Source organism: Muntiacus reevesi, chromosome 3, assembly GCF_963930625.1.
Source record: "Muntiacus reevesi chromosome 3, mMunRee1.1, whole genome shotgun sequence".
Lineage (NCBI taxonomy): Eukaryota > Metazoa > Chordata > Mammalia > Artiodactyla > Cervidae > Muntiacus > Muntiacus reevesi.
The window spans coordinates 54,747,956-54,764,740 of record NC_089251.1 but is presented as its reverse complement, the minus strand read 5'-3'; positions in this window follow the sequence as shown (position 1 = coordinate 54,764,740).

The window sequence follows — 16,785 nt, the reverse complement described above, 5'->3', positions numbered from 1 at the left end:
TTATTTCACTGTTTCTATGGGTCAGGAGTTAAGGACTGACTTAGTTGAATGGTACTGGCTCAGGGATTCCCAGCAGGGGGTGGACAAGATGTGAGCCAAGACTCCAGTCATCTGATAGCTTGCTTGGAGCCAGAGGGTCTGCTTCCAAGATGAAAGTGAAAAGCAGATTCTTTACCATCTGAGCCACCAGGGAAGCTTCCAAGATGCCACCCCCACAAAGCTGTTGTTAGCACATGGCCTTTCCTTAAGGCTGCTTGGGTGTCCTCATGGGCATGTCAGCTAGCTTCCCCAGAGTGAGTGATACAAGAAATAGAGCGCTCATGATCTAGTCTCAAAAGTCACAAACCATCAGTTCCTCCAGATTGTACTCATTTGAAATGAGTCATGAAGTCCACCCACACTCAAAGGGAAAGGAATTAAATTTCACTTTTTAAAGGGAGGCATTTCAAGGAATATGTAGGCATATTTTAAAGCCACCAAAGTGTGAAAGCAGTGCAAAGATAAGGTGTCAAATACCTATGTTCTCTAGAGCCTGTTACAGAGTGAAGTAAGTCAGAAAGAGAAAAACAAATGTCGTTTATTAGTACGTAGTATAAAATCTAGAAAAATGGTACTGCTGAACCTATTTTCAGAGCAGGAATAGAGAAGCAGATGTAGAGAAAAGACTTGTGGACACAGCAAGAGAAGGAGAGGATGCGATGAATTGAGAGAGTAGTATGAAAGCATATACATTACCAAATGTAAAATAGATAGCTAGTGGGAATTTGCTGTTTGATCCAGGAAGCTCAAACTGGTGCTCTGTGACAAGCTAGAGTGGTGTGATGGGGTGGGAGGAAGGTTCAAGAGAGAGGGGACATATACATATATACTTATGGCTAATTCATGTTGATGTACGGCCGAAACCAACACACTATTGTAAAGCAATTATCCTCCAAATAAAGATAAATAAATATAAGAAAAGAAACAAAGCAAAACAAAAAAAATATAAAGCATCAAAATACCTGTATTCTCTATAGCCTGTTGTATAGAGTAAAGCAACTCAGAAAGAGAAAACAAACAAAGTGTATTAATGCATATATATGGAATCTAGAAAAATGGTACTGATGAACTTATTTACAGGGCAGGAATAGAGCAGCAGATGTAGAGAACAGACTTGTGGACACAGAGAGAGAAGGGAGTGGGGTGAACTGAGAGGGTTGCATTGACATATACACACTACCATGTGTAAAACAGAGAGCTAGCGGGAAGCTGCTTTCTGGAATAACACACGGAGCTCAGCCCGGTGCTTTGTGACAATTGAGAGGTGTGAGATGGTGGAGGTCTGGGGGGTGAGAAGGAGGTTAAGAGGGAGGGAATGTATGCATTGCCTGATTCACGCTGTTGTCTGGAGAAACCAACACAACATTGTAAAGCAATCATCCTCTAATTAAAAATTTTTAAATTGTTAGATTAAAAAAAAAAACCCTGTGTTCTAATTTTACATCTAAATGCTAAGGGACATCCCCTCATCCCTCTAGATCTATTTCCCCAAGATGAAAAGACAGACTTCAATGACCACTAGGGTTTTGCTTCCAGTTAGTAGGTGTGTCAGTGTTCCAGCTCCAGCACTCGAGATCCTAGGACTTGACCCCAGACCTCAGGCACCCCTCCTTCTCCTCCCCTTCTCTTGCTGCAAGTTTTTGGCCCCAGGTGCATCCACCACCCATTGGAACCCAAACCGAGTTCATCAGCATCTCTGGGTGGTACCCAGGCATCAACAGGTTTTATGGCTCCCCGGTGGTTGAGGACAAGGTTGAGGACCACTACTCTAACTGCTAGTGGGAACCCTGAGCAGAGGGATCCTTTCAACAAATAAAATAACAGTTGTTGTTGTTATTCTTGAGTCGATAAGTCATGTCTGACTCTTTGAACCTCGTGGACTGCAGTACACCAGGCTTCCCTGTTCTTCACTATCTCCTGGGGTTTGCTAAGATTCATGTCCATTGAGTCAGTGATGCTATCTAACCATCTCATCCTCTGCCCACCTCTTCTCCATTTGCCTTCAAACCTTTCCCGGCATCAGAGTCTTTTCCAATGAGTCTGCTCTTTGCCTCAGGGAGCCAAAGTATTAAACTTCAGCTTCAGCATCAATCCTTCTAATGAATATACAAGGTTGATTTCCTTTAGAACTGACTGGTTTGATCTCCTTGCTGTCCAAGGATAAATTACTGATTTGTCTTTTTCCTTTGAAGTATATGCACATCAAAATACAGGTATTCAATATCCAGTTAATCATTCCTGGGGTCTGATTTTTCTAAGAGAACACTTTGCTCCTTGTTACCTCAGAGAAATACTTAGAAAAGTTTAGAAAGAGAAGTTTGCAGAAATTGTTCAAGGCCAGGATAGAACTTTTTATAGAAGTTTTCCTTGCTCAGGCTTTCTCATCATGGTATTGTTTCTGTGGGAAAATTGACCCAATTTTTATCTTTTTGACTTACACCACCTTTTCCTAGAATATAACCTGCTATAAGTTTAAACAATGCCTGCCTTTTGGGTTTTTTCCTTTTTTTTTTTTTTTTTTTTGCTTGTGTATGTGCATGTGTGGGTGTGAGAAAAGTCAACCATCTCCAAGAGGGTAGAGCCCAGTGCTGAGAATGATGCAGACTAGGAACACTCTGGGAAGAAATGCCTCTTGGAAGGCTGTGGGTGTGAGGCTTGGGTGTGATGCTAGAAACAGTCAACTGGGCTTTTTGATCGTGACTTAGCATCTTTCCCCATGTGTCCTCCACATCAGTAAGTCATTGGCCCAGTTTACCCAGGCCTAAGGGGTTTCCTGGGATGCAAGACTTTTCAGTGTTAAAATTGGGAAAGTTCCAGAAAATTAAAACAGTCAACCACCTACAAGTGTTGGGAACTTCTAGCACTTTCTCTGTCTTTTAATAGTTCTAGAAGTTTCTTTGGAGCAAGATGCTTTACAGACTCCTGAGCATGGTGAATGCCTGCGGACTGCCTGAACACGTAGAGGGGAAGGAATCTTACCTCCTACCAGTTTAAGAGGCAGGGTGGAGCCAGGCAGGGTGCATCACTCACAGAAACAGGGATATTGAAAGCACCCCTCTGCACCATGAGGCTCTTAGATGCTAGTGGCAGAGCCCAAGGCCTGAGAAATGGAGCAAGCTGCCTTCTGTCAGCTAGCTCCAAACATTGGGGTGCCTATCATGGAGAAAGGGGGTCTGGCCTGCTGTCTGTCTTGAGACCTGTGAGTGACAGCCCTGCGCACACATGGGAGATTTCTGATTGCTTGGGTCTGGGGATTTGCACACACATGTACATTTCTTTGGAATAGGAAATGGCAACCCACTCCCTATTCTCACCTGGGAAATTCCATGGACTGAAGAGCCTGGCGGCCTCTAGCCCATGAGGTAACAAAGAGTTGGACAAGACTGAGCATGCATGCAGGTATACATTTCTTGATCTTTTCCATTTCTAGGCAGGAAATTTCTCCCTGGCTGTTAAAAAAAAAAAAAAGTCACATGTAAACTTCTCTACTTCTTTCTCTGAGGTTACCTTGAGCAAAAAATGACCTTGATGGGGACTTTCCTGGTGGTCCAGTGGTTGGGACTCCATGATTCCAGTGCAGGTGGCAGGCATTCAATTCATAGTCGGGGAACTAAGATCTGCATGGCCCCTGGTGCAGCCAGAAAAAGATAAAAAAGAAAAAGAAAGAGAAATAAAGAAAGATGACTTTGATGAATCAGACCTGTTTGCTGTATCAGTGGTGGTCAGGTTATAGATTCTTTTTACAGGAGGTTCTAAAACAAAAGAATGGGATGGGGAGGGAGGTGGGAGGGAGGGTCAGGATGGGGAACACATGTGCACACATGGCTGATTCTTATGACTGTATGGCTAAAATCACCACAATATTGTAAAGTAATTAGCCTCCAATCAAAAAAAATTTTTTTTTAATCCTGTGATAAACTATAATGGAAAAGAATATTTTAAAAATGTCTATATAGGTATAAGTGAGTCACTTTGCTGTACAACAGAGATTGGCACAACATTGTAAGTCAACTATACTTCAACTAAAAAAAAGTTCAAACCGCTCTTCACCATCTGTGAGTACACAGAGTTCATTCATGGGTGTGGATGTGTGTCCTGGATTCTCTTCCCTCCCAGCTCTCTCCTGGGCTTCTCCTCACCTGGATCCCCAGCTTCAGGAGATTTTCTTGGCTCATCCTCTTGGCCCCATCTTCTCTTGTTTCTATCATTTCTGGGATCAAGAACTTCCCCCACCCTCAGATGGTGGTTGGGAGAGAATGGATACATGTATATGTATGACTGAGTCCTTTCACTGTTCCCCTGAAACTATCACAACATTGTTAATCAGTTATACCCCAATACAAAATGTTTTGATGTTAAAAAAATTTTAATTAAATTAAAAAATAAAAGAAATCCCCCCCCGCCCACAGCTCAGCCAAAGTGGAGGATCCCACACGGTCGGTCGTTATGGACCTGCCTTACCTGGCGAGCCCATTAGATGGAGGGTTGGGGGATGTGGGGTGGGGAGTGGGGAATCCTGGCCAGTCTGGATAAAACACATTTTCTGTCTCTAAAATCTGGGGCTCAGCCTTAGGGCCTCTAGTGAACCTGCTTCCTGTGCTATATCTAAAAGTTCGTGAGTCTCAGGGCTTGTGGTTGCCACGTGGGGAAGGAACTTTTGAGGTCCTTGAGCAACAGTGATCAAACTAGGAGGCCAGGCCAGTGGATGGACAACAGAGACAGGTGACCAGGCAGCCTGGGTGAGGGAGACAGAGACAGTGACTCTGAGCCCACTCTGTTCCAGAACTTCTTGGCACCCACTCTCATCCTCCCGGTAACTTCAGGTCCTGCGGGACCCTTGTTCTAACTTCCTCTTTAGCTGAGCCAGCTTCATACGTTTCTGTCACTTACCACTCACCAACCCCCCAGAGAGTCACCAGTGTCCACTGCCCACCACCCCAACATACACAGGCCCCTTCTTGGGAGCCTAAATCCGAGCCTTTCCTGCACCAACAAGATGCCCTGAGCCCTGTCTTTTGTGCTCCCTTTCAACTCTAGAGAGGGCCTGCACCCCCTCCTTGTGGGTCTGTTCCCCAGGAGTCAGGGGGAGAATACCTCCTCGCCGTGGCCTCTGCAGTGTCCTCGCCCCTGTCTCCACTTCCCATAGCTCGGGCCTCACCTCCCTCATCATCCTGCCCCAGAGACACTTCAGAACACATTTGCTAGAACACTTGAACAAAGTAAACAGTGGTTTCCTCGCATTCCTGTCAGCATTTGTTTTCCAGAGACTGAAGAGTCTTGAACCTGAGGGCACTCCCCTCCCCACTCCCCACACTGTGTTCATAGCTCTTGCCTGAACTTTTTCGGGGAAGGGGTGAGGGTGCTCAGGGTCGCTGGGCTTGGACAGCTGTTTCAGGCTGTGCATTTTTAGGCCTTCAGATTGCATGTTCATCGTCCCCTCTCAAACCCTCCTCTGGCCCTGGACAAGTGACAGGGCAGGGCACTCGGCGCTCAGGATCAGACGGCCTTGACTCCTCACCACAGCACTGCTCTGCCTCCTCCTGTCGCAGCCCCAGGCGGCCCCTTGGGCCTCATTCTCAGCAACGCCTTGACTTTGTCCCAACCCCATCAGGGTCCAGGGATCTGGCTTCTCCTCTTCTAGGATGTGGTGTGGACCTCAGGGGAGACTTAAGAACAATGCTGGGCCCTTATCAACAGCTAATCCCATCCTGGCCGGCTCCTGGACTTCCCTTCTCAGAAATGCCAACTCTTATTTTAACACATGGCGTGTTCCCTTCTGAGTCACCTCAGCCCCGATTGTGTGCGGCCAAAGCGGCCACAGTCCCTCCCTAACTCACACCTCGGTCAAGCTCTTCCGCCAGAGCACAGAGCAAACACCTTCAAGTCCATCCGGAATGGGCCTGGCTTCCTTCTGCCTTGTCACCAGCTCCTGGCGCCACAAAGTGCCGGAGCCGGAAGGGACCCTAGAAATCACCGGGTCTCACCCCGTCCTTCACAGCTGAGCTCACTACAGCCCAGAGAGGGCAGGGTGTTGCGCAAGGTCAGGAGGCCCGGTCCAGACCCTCGCTTTCTATGCATGTTACTTCTCAGAGAACATGAGGAGAAGGGAGAAAAACTGGGGGGATGGGGGGAGGAAGGGGAGAAGGGAGTTTGTGGCTGTTCAAATTTCTTCCTATTTAAGCCTCCATTCTGCACTTCCCAGGTGAGGCTCAGTGGTAAAGCATCTGCCTGCAAATGCAGGAGATGTGAGAGATTCGGGTTCGATTTCTGGGTCAGGAAGACCCCTTGGAGAACCCTGGAGTAGGAAATGGCAATCCACTCCAATATTCTTGCCTGGAAAAATTCCACAGACAGAGGAGCCTGGTGGGCTAAGTCCACAAGGTAGCAAAGAGTTGGATGCGATTTAGCGACTGAGCATGCATGCACAAGGTGAGATATTTGCTGAGGTTTCAGGGGAGAAAACCTTCTCTGACCACCACCAGAGCTTCCAGCAGAGCCCCGCTCCCTGCCTGGACAGTGTGTGGTGAGACTGTGATACCCAGAAAGCAGAGGACAGGCAGGGAGAGAAGCCAAAACTTAGTGACATGAGTCGGACATGACTAAGCAACTTTGCACGCACACAGTTCTCCATCCTACACTTGCCCAGAAGGAGTGCTTGTTACACTTCCAGGGTCAGCACTGGGGCTTCTCTCAGCAGTAGGAACAGGCTTAGGCAATCCTAGTATGAGGAGGGACTTTACCCAGAAGGGAGAGTATCAGAAACCCCCATGAATCAGAGCCTCCAAGTGTCCTGACTGTGGTACTTAACAGGAGAAACTGCTAAGTGACCGGGTTGTTGTTCAGTCGTTCAGTCGCTCAGTCGTGTCCGACTCTTTGCGACCCCATGGACTGCAGCACGCCAGGCTTCCCTCTCCTTCACCATCTCCCAGAGCTTGCTTTTGGTGATGCCATCCAACTATTCTCGTCCTCTGTTGTCCCCTTCTCCTGCCCTCAATCTTTCCCAGCATCAGGGTCTTTTCTAATGAGTCGGCTCTTTGCATCAGGTGGCCAAACTACTGGAGCTTCAGCTTCAGCATCAGTCCTTCCAATGAATATTCAGGGATGATTTCCCTTAGGGTTGACTAGTCTGACTAGGTAAATGGTTAATAATAAAAAGAGTTGCTGTCATGGGGAAGTCCAGGCACCAGGCCTTGCAGCCACACCCACACTCCTGCAGGGTGGCTGCCAGAGCTCCTGCCAGTGCTTGAGTAGCTCTGATCCTGTTCCATTCTGAAACTCAGAGAGGAGTTCTACCAAACCCAGGAGAAGGGACTTCCCTGGTGGTCCAGTGATTAAGAATCCACCTTCCAATGGCTCAGATGGTAACGAATCTGCCTGCAATGCGGGAGACCCAGGTTCAGTCACCGGGTTGCAAAGATCCCCTGGAGAAAGGAATGACAACCCACTTCAGTATTCTTGCCTGGAGAATCCCATGGACAGAGGAGCCTGGCAAGTAACAGTCTACAGAGTCGCAAAAAGTTGAACACGACTGAGCGACTGCTCCTACTATTTCCAATGCGGCCGTTGCCAGTTAACGAAGATCCCACATACTGTGGGGCAGCTAAGCCCATATGCCACAAATAAAAGGACCCAGAGCAGCCAAAAAACCATCACCAGCAACAAAAAACCCAAGACGGTTTGGAGGACTAACCCCCACTTACCTTGCATTCAGCCCCACCCCCTGCACCTTCTAACTCATCAGCATGCGGCCTCTAGAGGTGGCCTGCCTGGGCTCAGATCCTAGCCTCACAAGTTACTAGCTGTGGACGTGAGAGGAGAAGACCCTGGGCAAGTCTGTCGCCCTCTTCATAAACTGTGTATAGTAATAGACCCTTCCTCTAGGGGTCAGATTAAGCATAAACGCATTGCAGGTGATCACTCAGCTATCATCATCATTTCATTGCTATTATCTCATGCCGCAGCAGATATCATCTGCTTCCTTTATCCCATTACCTGTGCCACCCAAGGGCCAGCATTATGAAAGCAGAAAATATTAAGTCCTGTGATCCTCAGGGCCACACTACGTGCAGTTCTGGGGATGCCTGTGAAATGTGGGAACATAAGCCAGAGCAATGGTCAGAACATTCCAGAGCAGGAGTGGAGGGTTTGGTCAGTCTGTGGTGTGTTCTGAAAGTGAAAATGTTATCACTCAGTCGTGTCCTACTCTTTGCAACCCCATGGACAGCAGCCCGCCAGGCTCCTCTGTTCATGGAATTCTTCAGGCAAGAATACTAGGGTGGGTAGCCATTCCCTTCTCCAGGGGATCCTCCCAACACACAGATCGAACCCGGTCTCCTGCACTGCAGGTGGATTCTTTACCATCTGAGCTGCCATGGAAGCCCCACAGGGTGTTCTACAATTCCACTAAAACATCGTATGCATATTCACGTGTGTCTGGCTCAATACGTGCCCCAATATTTCCCTTCTTTCTACTTCTGTGTTGTGATAAAAGTAGAGGTTTTCATCTCACAGATTGGGCTCTGGCCTAAGGGAGGTTTCAGACTTTGGATAATCAGAAACCTGATACACACTTTGTAATGCCTTTTTAAAAAAAATTATAAGTACAGTTGATTTACAGTCTTGTGTTCATTTCTGCTGTACAGCGATGTGATTCAGTTATACATATATATTATTTTTTACCACTAGTGCCAGGCTTCCCTAGTGGCTTAAATGGCAAAGAATTTGCTTGCAATGCAGGAGACCCAAGTTTGATCCCTGAGTTGGGAAGATCCCCAGGAGAAGGGAATGGCTACTCATTCCAGTTTTCTTGCATGGAAAATCCCATGGACAGTGGAGCCTGGTGGGCTACAGTCCACGGGATCACCAAGAGTCGGATATGACTGAGCAACCAACACATTTTTTTTTATATTCTTTTCCATTATGGTTTATCACAGGACACTGAATATAGTTTCCTGTGCTATACAGTAGGACCTTATTGTTTATTCATTCTATATATAATACTTTGTGTAAAGCCTTTTAAAAAGCATTATCTATGTATATTTCATACAATCTTGTTTTTAATTTTATTTTTCATTTTGAAATAATTTTAGACTTGAGAAACTTTGCAAAAATAGTAGGAAAAATGCCTAAATACCCTTCACCCACCTCTTCCAAATGTTAACATCTTCTATAACCAGAGCATAATTATCAAGACCAGAATATGAACAGGGATTCCCAGGTAGCGCTAGTGGTAAAGAACCCTCCTGCAATGCAGGAGACATAATGAGATGTGAGTTCAATCCCTGGGTAGGGAAGAGCCCCAGGAGGAGGACACAGCAACCCACTCCAGTATTTTGCCTGGAGAATCCCATGGACAGAGGAGCCTGAGTGGTCACAGTCCATAGGGTCGCAGAGTTGGATGTGACTGAAGTGACTTAGCACTCATGCAGGATACGAACACTGATACAACACTACTAACTTACCTTCAGATGGTTTTCCAACTTTGTCCACTGCCCCTGGATTCTTCTTCTCCCCAGGATCCCATGCAGTCTCATGCAGGGCACTGGGTTGTCATGTCTCTTTAGTGTCCTCCAGTCTGGGACAGTTCCCTCAAGCTTTGTCTTTCCTGATCACAGCACTTTTGAAGAGCAGTGGCCAGTTGCTCTGCAGAATGTTCCTCACTTTGGGTGTGTCTGGTGCTTTTCCAGAATTAGACTAAGGTTTTGCATTTTTGACACAAATGCCTACATAAGTGATTTTTTTAAACTTTATTTATTTGCAAGATGCTACTTCCCTGACCAGGAACTGAACCCATGCCCCCTCCATTGGGAGTGTGGAGTATTAACCACTGGACCTCCAGGGAAGCCCCCAGCAGGGATGTTGTCTTCTTCTTGGCACATCACACCAGGAGGAACGTGATGCCCATACATCTCATTTCTGCTGATAGGGACTTTTACCCCTTGGATAAGGTGGTGTCTATCAGATTTATGCATGGCAAAGTTACCCTTTCCCCCTTTGTAATTAATAAGTATTTTGTGTGGAGATATCTTGAGACTATAAACAGAAGCCTTTTTTTTTTTTTCATTATACTTTTACTCACTAATTCTAGCACTCATCAGTGCTTCTTGCCTGCAACAATTACAGTGAGGTTAGTGTTAGTTGCTCAGTCATGTCCGACTCTGTGACACCATGGACTGTAGCCCACCCAGGTTTCTCTGTCCATGGAATTCTTCGGGCAAGAATACTGGAGTGGGGAGCCATTCCCTTCTCCAGAGGATTTTTCCAACCCAGGGATTGAATCCAGGTCTCCTGTATTATAGGTGGATTCTTTACCATCTGAGCTACCAGGGAAACCACTGTGGGGTTAGCCAAACAGCAATTTCCTATTTCCATCATTCCTTCTATATTTATTCATTGGAATTCTATTGTAAGAGGTTTCACTTCATTTATTTCTTTATGAAATTATTTATTTATATGGATGTGGAGTCATGGATATATTCTTTATCCCATGAGTTATTATTTATTACTATTATTGCTTATTTTGTTACTAAAATTGTCTCAAATCTGGCCATTGGGAACCCCTTCAATGTGAATCCTATGTCTTTTAATAATATCCTCATCATTCCTGGGTTGGGAAGATCCCATGGAGAAGGAAATGGCAAATGACTCCAGAATTCTTGCCTGGAGAATTCCATGGACAGAGGAGCCTGGTAGGCTACAGTCTATAGGGTCGCAAAAAGTTAGACACGACTGAGCAACTAACACACACAAACACACACACACACCATTTCTAAGCACTTTTTCTAGCACTGCAAAGTCTCCTGTATTCATTTATACTTTTGCTGCTCCAGCCCTAGAATCAGCCATTTCTCCAAGGAGCCCTAATTTTTTTTCACTGGGAAATGGTACTTAGAAACCAAGATCCTGAGACTAGTATACTCATAGCTACTGTGAGCATACTCATAGCTACTGTCATTATTTCCAGTCCCTTACAAAGGACAAAGCTAGGGAATATATATCTGTATGCACACACACATACATATACATCTATATCTATTTTTATTTCTATATCTAACCATCCATGTATATAAAACAATGTTGTTGTTCAGTCGCTAAGTCATGTCGGACTCTTTGCAACCCCATGGACTGCAGCATGACAGGCTCCTATGTCCTCCACCATCTCCTGGGGTTTGCTCAAACTCACATCTATTGAATTGGTGATGCTATTCAACCATCTCATCCTCCGCCACCCCCTTCTCCTCCTGCCCTCAGTCTTTCCCAGTAACAGGGTCTTTTCCAGTGAGTCAGCTCTTCGCATCAGGTGGCCAAAGTATTGGAGCTTCAGCTTCAGCATCATTCCTTCCAGTGAATATTCAGGGTTGATTTCCTTTAGGACTGACTGATTTGATCTCCTTGCTGTCCAAGGGACTCTGAAGAGTCTTTTCCAGCACCACAGTTCAAAAGCATCAGTTCTTCAGCAATTAACCTTCTTTATGGTCCAACTCTCACATCCATACATGACTACTGGAAAAACCATAGCTTTGACTTTTGTTGACCTTTGTTAGCAAAGTGATGTCTCTTCTTTTAGACACTGTTAATTTTCCTCCAGTAGGTGGCAGCACTTGTACTAACACTTTTGAGTGGATTCCGGCTGCATTTAGTAATAAAGTCATCACGGCAAGTCACCCAAGTCAGCTGGAGACAGAAAGCAACTTCAGGGTTAATATCCTCACCCGAACCACAACTTTAAAAAAGGGGGAAAAACCCCACATCTAAGGAAGTCTGGGAAGGGAATTCAAGCAAGTCTGTCCAAACCCTGCCCAGGCCACAGGGCAGCTGTTCCCCTAAGTGGGGACAGCTCCAGCCCCCCAGCCTCAGATCATCATCCCTAGGTGGGGCTTGAGGTGGGGGGTAAGATGAACCAGACTTATTGAAGGTCTCAGGGCCCTGCCCCTTCATACTCTCGGGTCCCAAGAGACACAAAGGGACATGGATCCTTGTGTGTACCTTAACTGTCTCTGGTTAGAGTTTCCATCTGAAGCAAGAAACAGAGACCCAGTCGGCCTGGCTACAGAAGAGTTGGAGGAGGGTGGGCGCTGCCCAGGAATCCTGTGGCAAGGGAAACCACAGATCAAGACATTCAGTCTCAGGAAATCAAGGTGGCTACACAGAGTCACTGTCCCCCTTCCCTGCCCGAGGGCTGCAAGTCCTGCTTCCTGGAGTGGCAGGAGAAGACAGGAGGTAGCCTGGGCTCCAATCCCAGATATGCCACCTGCTAGCTGTGGGCCTTACTTACCTTCTCTGTGCTTTAATCTCCTTATCTGGAAATTTCATAGGGATTTGGGGTGTTTATGAAGACTGCGTGAGATTATACTCTAAAGTTCTTAGAACTGAGCGGGTCACAAAGAAAAGGCTCAACAAAGCTTAGCTTTCATTTTTGTTACCACAGATATTGTTATTTCATTTTCATGCACTGCTTCATATGGTTCCTGATCCCCGATAGTTCCAGCTTGCAGCGGGTATTGCTGCCCAGCCCCAAGACTTTTAACTTTAAACAGACTCTCACCTCCAGGTGCGTTAGTTCTAATTCTAGATCAAGGGCTCTGATTGGCCCAGCACGTCGCTGGAAGCCTGGGCCGGAGACCAGGCTCCGCCCATATGGGCGTCCCAGGTCGCAAGGTCACTGAGGGCAGCCAAACTTGGAGAGCTTTCTTCCCAAAGGTGGACAGCCAGGAACAGACTAGTAAAGCCAACTCACACACAAAACATTTTTCAAAGACATGTACGTGCTGTTGTGAATAAAATGAAAGTGAAAGTGGTTCAGTCATGCGGGACTCTTTGCGACCCCATGGACTATGCAATCAACGGAATTCTCCAGGCCAGAATACTGGAGTGGGTAGCTTTTCCCTTCTCCAGGGGATCTTCCCAACCCAGGGATTGAGCCCAGGTCTCCCGCATTGCAGGTGGATTGTTTACCAGCTGAGCCACAAGGGAAGCCCAATAATACTGGAGTGGGTAGCCTATCCCTTCTCCAGGGGATCTTCTGGACCCAGGAATGGAACCGGGGTGCCCTACATGCAGGCGGATTCTTTACCAACTGAGCTACTAGGGAAGCTCGTGAATAAAATTTGAATGTATTTAAAGGTGTCATTGAGCCACAGTACTTTTCTTAATTATTCCTGTTATCCATAATATATTTGTATATTATTATATAATATTTTATATTAATAAATATAAATGACCATCATTCACTTCCTCAATACAACTTAAGGTGCAAATTTTACCGTGTTCAGTTCAGTTCAATCACTCAATCCTGTCCGACTCTTTGCTGCAGACCCCATGTACTGCAGCATGCCAGGCTTCCCTGTTCATAACCAACTCCCAAAGCTTGCTCAAACTCATGTCTACTGAATCGGTGATGCCATCCAACCATCTCATCTTCTGTCGTCCCTTTCTCCTCTTACCTTCAATCTTCCCCAGCATCAGGGTCTTTTCCAATGAGTCAGCTCTTTGCATCAGATGGCCAAAGTATTGGAGCTTCAGCTTCAATATCAGTCCTTCCAATGAATATTCAGGACTGATTTCCTTTAGGATTGACTGGTTTGATCTCCTTGCAGTTCAAGGGACTCTCAAGAGTTTTCTCCAACACTACAGTTCAAAAGCATCAATTCTTCAGTGTTCAGCTTTCTTTACAGTCCAACTCTCACATCCATACATGACTACTACATGACTAGACGGACCTTTGTTGGCAAAGTAATGTCTCTGCTTTATAACATGCTGTCTAGGTTGGTCACAGCTTTTCTTCCAAGGAGCAGGTATCTTAATTCCGTGGCTGCAGTCACCATCTGCAGTGATTTTGGAGCCCCCCAAAATTAAGTCTCTCACTGTTTCCATTGTTTCCCTAACTATTTTCCATGAAGTGATAGTCTTTACCATGTTGGTCTTTGTTAAATATCTTGATTGTAAAAACAGTCTTCATCCATCCTCAAATACTTGGTATATAATCCCTCAACATTACATTGGGCTGCTTCTGGTTCACCTTTAAAGTAGTTGAATGAGCCTTAAATCTCTGGACCAGTCCACTCTCCTCCCCGGTACCCTCCCCTGGCTCCAGGCACAGAGGCTCCAGGGTTCTGTTGGCCTGGGATCCATGCCCTTCCCCACTCTTAGTTTCTGTCTGTGAGCATGCAGCCTGCAGTGTCTGGGTGCTGTGATTATTAGATGTACCTATAAGCGCTCTCCTGAGCATCATCCCCACTCCCCAGAAAACATCTCCTTGGGTGGGAATGAACTGGATGGTAAGGGAGGGGCATCCGGCATCCATTCTGAAGATACAGTGATTTTCTGGTCCTCTGCAGGACATTAGGGAGGGATGGTAGCATCTAAGAGAGAAACATATGGCAGGCATGTGAGATGAGTCTTGTGCCTCGGGACAGGAATCCATCTCCAGACTCTGGGTTTCTGGCAACTGCTGGAACAGGGGCTGAATCTGCAGCAAGGCAAGGTGATGACTCCAGCTTTTCTCTGTGAAACAGCCTGCAGGAAAGTGTCTCATTCACCATGGACAACTTCGATTCTCACTGCCTCAACCTCTGCCTAAAATTCTTCACTCCCAGCACCTTCTAGGTAATGCTCCATCTTCCAGGTAGCCTCTTAGCACAGCTTACATCATGCTAGGCACACACATGAGTTATCTAAGCAGAGCAACGTAGGAGTCTTGCAAGTATTGTTGGTTCTGTCAGATAAGGAAACCAAAGAGGCAAAGAGGCCAAGATTAACATCATCTGAACGAAACCAAGACCTGTCTGGGGCCCTGGCCTGTGCCCACAGGCAGTACTCTTGAAGCCTGTTGAGTAAACTCCAAGATTCTCAACCTGAGTATATGGGAAAGCACATTTTACTTAGAGACAGGCAAGCCCCTAAGACCAGGAATCCACAGTTCCTGATTCCCGTCAGAGAAATATCTTCCTATTCGGAAGTGCCTCAGAGACAATACTGACTTCCCAGGTGGAGCCAGTGGTAAAGAACCTGCCTGCCAATGCAGGAGACATAAAGTGAGGCAGTTTTGATCCCTGGGTTGGGAAGATCCCCTGGAGGAGGGCTTGGCAACTCACTCCAGTATTCTTGTCTGGAAAATCCCATGGACAGAGGAGCCTGGAGGGCTACAGTCCATGGGGTCGCAAAGAGTCGGACCTGACTGAAACAACTTAATGCACACACACGCAGAGACAAAACTCACCGTCATTGCAAGCTGGACTGGACATTTGACACTTTGGCCACACAGTGTCTACTCTTCCTTCCTAATAATCACTCTAATTTCCTTTGGGGAATTATCTGACATCTACTGTGTACTGTCTCGGTGGACAGTAACTCATCTAGCAATCTATCCTCCACTTCATAAGCCAGAACAGTCACCCAGATCTCCTAAGGCATGACTTCCTTTTCATCACCTTAGAACAATCAAAGTCAAGTATCTGATCTAAGCTTGGCTGGTTGAATTTTCTTTCCTAGGAATTCGGCTTTGGAGCAGGAGACACAAAGACAGAGTAAGCTCATTGTGGAAATTCGTTCACCCCAATGACTGCACCTGGGTGAGACTGAGGTGCTCTCCCTGCTTCAGAGGACCCTCTGAGCTGCCTAGATCTTGTCCAAGTTCTGTTCTAAGTCTTCCCTTCCAACCTGAGGCATCCATGGCTACCCAATCACTTACCTTTTCTTAATTTAGCCTGAGTCAGTTTCTGTTGCTTGCTGTCAATGAATCTGGCTGATACACCAGCTCATGCTGAGGAAGAAAGAATTCCCCATATCCCTTCTGCATGAGGGATTCAAAGACAAAGCATGAACTGGCCAAGATTCCTTTTTATTTTATTTTATTTTTGGCTGCACTGGGTCTTTGTGGCTGCATGCAGGTTTTCTCTAGTTGTGGCAAGCAAGGGCTCCTCTTCATTAAAGTGCGTGCGTTTTTCATTGTAGTGCCTTTCTTGTTGCAGATCATAGGCTCTAGGCTTGCGGGTTCCTGTAGTTGCAGCATACAAGCTCAATAGTTGTGGCTCACAGGCTTAGTTGGCCTCATGACATGTGAAATCTTCCCTGACCAGGGATTGAACCCACATTCCCTGCATTGGCAGGCAGATTCTTATCCACTGCACCACCAGGGAAGTCCTGCCCAAGATTCTTAACCAAAAAAGAAAAGAAGCCTACAAAATTTGCTAGCCCTAACCATCTGCCAGAGAAGGCAATGGCAACCCACTCCAGTACTCTTACCTGGAGAATCCCATGGACGGAGGAGCCTGATAGGCTGCAGTCCATGGGGTTGTGAAGAGTCCAACACAAATGAGTGACTTCATTTTCACTTTTCACTTTCATGCATTGGAGAAGGAAATGGCAACCCACTCCAGTGTTCTTGCCTGGAGAATCCCAGGGACAGTGGAGCCTGGTGGGCTGCCATTTATGGGATCGAAGAGGGTCGGACATGACTGAAGCGACTTAGCAGCAGCAGCAGCAGCCATCTGCCAGGTGGCAGCTTCCAATCAGAACACAGAAAGCCTGAGTTTGTTACTGAAAGGGTATGGTGGGTCTGGCTGCTAGCTACTCAAAAGCCAATAAATAGGCCAGGTTGGTCAAAAGGAAGTTTGCTTTATTTCAGATGCTGGCAATTGGAGGATGGGGGTGGGGAGAGGAGGCGAGGGTGGACATCTGTCCAAAAGCCAATTCCACCCGCCCACCCCCGATAAGCAGGGGGTGAGAGCTTTCATAGACAGGCGTGGG